The following is a 3243-nucleotide window of genomic DNA, read 5'->3' as shown; positions in this document are numbered from 1 at the left end:
TTTTTTTTTTTGCAGTGCTAGGAATCAAATCTAGAACTTTGTGTATACTAGAAAAGCCCTCTAACACTGAGATACACCTCTATACCTTTTTTAAATTTTTATTTTGAGATAGGGTCTCGAAAAGTTGCCCAGGCTGGCCTTGAACTTGTGATCTTCCTGCCCCAGTCTCCCAAGTAACTGGGGATCACAGGTGTGCTATGATCTTTCTATGTTCTTTTATACTGAAAGATCTTTAACATGTATGTCACACAGACAAACACACACACTTAACATGCAGGGACCCAGGTCATACCTCCTATGCATTGTGCTGGGACTGAAACCCAGGATCTCATGCATGCTTGGCAAACATGTAACAGTCACTTTACCTTTTGATATAGCCCTCCTTGCTTTGGGGCTGCTGCTGCTGCTTCTTCTTCTTGTGCTGGGAATTGAACTCAGGGGCATTCCACCATTAAGCCATATCCTCAGGCCTACTTTGTATGTTTTTATTTATGGACAGGGTCTCACTGAGCTGAGAAGTGCCTCACTGTTACAGAGTGCTGGCTTTGAACTCGCGATTCTCCTGCCTCTATCTCATGAGCCACTGGGATTACAGGCGTTCGCCACCTCGCCAGGCTTGAGGCTTATTTGTTTATTTTTAAAAAATTTTTGTTAGGGGTTGAGGTTGTGGCTCAGTGGTAGAGCATTTGCCTAGCATGTGTGAGGCACTGGGTTTGATTCTCGGCACCACATAAAAATAAACAAAATAAAGGCACTGTGTTCATCTATAACTGAAAAAAAATTAAAAAAAATTGTTAGATGTTGATGAATCTTTATTCATTTATTTATTGTGCTGAGATTCGATCCAGTGCCTTGCACATGCTAGGCAGGCGCTCTATCACTGAGCCCCAGCCCCAGCTCCTTGAGACTTATTTTTAAAAGTTCATGTTTTTCCCTTCCTCTTCTCCCTCTCTCCCACCTAACCTGGGGGCGGGGAAACAAGATCACCTGGAGTTATCCAGGCTCCACAGGAAGGAGATGTCTGCCTGAGGATCTAGGAAGTGACTATCTCCCAAATTAACAAATGAATCCTAACATACCCTCAGGGCGCCCTGGGAATCCCCGTCAGGGCACACCTGGACTGTAGCCTTTGAATAGCTTTTTAAAAGCCCTGCTTTCCCTAATGGGCAGAATCACAGGGACAGGAGTCCCGTTTCTCCTTTGCCAGCAAAACAATTAAAAAAAAATCCTTTAACTTAGAACCGTGTCCTTATTATTAAGTTATTAAGTTGGCATGAACTGGCATTGGGGACAAGGATCGAGCTTTCGGTTACAAGGGCTCCACCACTGAGCTATAACCTCAGCACCCTTACTTCCATTTTTTAAAACAAAACGGCATCCAAAACAGGTGAGCGAGGGAGATGCTGGATCCGGAGGCGGGACTGAGCGCCGAGGTCGTAAGGCTTTATGCATCTTGATCGTGTCCTCACGGCTCGGCTCTCTTTAATAAGACCCCTGAGCCCCAGGCCCCGCGGCGGCCACGGGGCTTTCCAGCGGGCCGTCTTAGTTTCCCGGCGGGTGGAAATCCAGTCCAGGACCGGCGTGTCCTCGCCCAGCGTCCTCACCGCCCCGGCAGGCCAGGTAGATCGCCGGGAGATATCTGGGCAAACCGGAAGTTGCCGTGGGGCAGCGGGACAGGAAACGTGGGGACACCAGCCAGGCCAGGCGCGCACAGGGTGACCCTTCCCCCCGCAAGTAGGACTGTTCTCGGGAGCGCGCAGGTGAGGGCCTCAAGACTGTGGCTCAGTGAGGCAGGACGGGCNAGGGCTGGAGATGTGGCTCAGTGGTAAAGCACTAAAGCACCTGTGGGTTCAATCTCCAGTACAAAGAAAGCAAAAAAACAAACAACAACAACAAAAAAAAAAAATCTACATTTTTTTTCACAGCCATTTAATTAAAAAACACAGAAAAGAAATTTGTATTAAAGAAAGACACCAGGGCATGCAGAGGAGGTCTTCTTAAGGCTGGGGTGGGGAGAGGGCACACAGAGTTGAAAGGCTGAGGACATCAGCTGAAAAGGACATCAGGGTAGGTGCGTGTGCACCCCTGCCATTTACTCCCAGGAGGCACCTTCTATGAAGTTCCTCTAGTGCTGAGCCCGTCAGAATGTCCTCCATCCCCTCCTATTTCAGTATCTTGGCTGATGTGTGAGGAAGTACAGCCTGAAACTTTACAGCAGCAAAGTGTATTTTGGGATGATGACATGTCCTGGTTTCCTAGAAATGCACCCACCTCTAATGGAAAGTAACTTAATTTATCCTAACTTCCACCCCAAAGGACCAGCATCCAAACCGGAGTGAGACTTTTTTTTTTTTTTTTGCAGTGCTAGGAATCAAATCTAGAACTTTGTGTATACTAGAAAAGCCCTCTAACACTGAGATACACCTCTATACCTTTTTTAAATTTTTATTTTGAGATAGGGTCTCGAAAAGTTGCCCAGGCTGGCCTTGAACTTGTGATCTTCCTGCCCCAGTCTCCCAAGTAACTGGGGATCACAGGTGTGCTATGATCTTTCTATGTTCTTTTATACTGAAAGATCTTTAACATGTATGTCACACAGACAAACACACACACTTAACATGCAGGGACCCAGGTCATACCTCCTATGCATTGTGCTGGGACTGAAACCCAGGATCTCATGCATGCTTGGCAAACATGTAACAGTCACTTTACCTTTTGATATAGCCCTCCTTGCTTTGGGGCTGCTGCTGCTGCTTCTTCTTCTTGTGCTGGGAATTGAACTCAGGGGCATTCCACCATTAAGCCATATCCTCAGGCCTACTTTGTATGTTTTTATTTATGGACAGGGTCTCACTGAGCTGAGAAGTGCCTCACTGTTACAGAGTGCTGGCTTTGAACTCGCGATTCTCCTGCCTCTATCTCATGAGCCACTGGGATTACAGGCGTTCGCCACCTCGCCAGGCTTGAGGCTTATTTGTTTATTTTTAAAAAATTTTTGTTAGGGGTTGAGGTTGTGGCTCAGTGGTAGAGCATTTGCCTAGCATGTGTGAGGCACTGGGTTTGATTCTCGGCACCACATAAAAATAAACAAAATAAAGGCACTGTGTTCATCTATAACTGAAAAAAAATTAAAAAAAATTGTTAGATGTTGATGAATCTTTATTCATTTATTTATTGTGCTGAGATTCGATCCAGTGCCTTGCACATGCTAGGCAGGCGCTCTATCACTGCTGTCTCTTATAC

The sequence above is a fragment of the Marmota marmota genome, unplaced genomic scaffold, assembly GCF_001458135.2.
Source record: "Marmota marmota marmota unplaced genomic scaffold, marMar, whole genome shotgun sequence".
In the NCBI taxonomy this organism is placed as follows: domain Eukaryota; kingdom Metazoa; phylum Chordata; class Mammalia; order Rodentia; family Sciuridae; genus Marmota; species Marmota marmota.
This window is presented reverse-complemented; position numbering follows the sequence as displayed.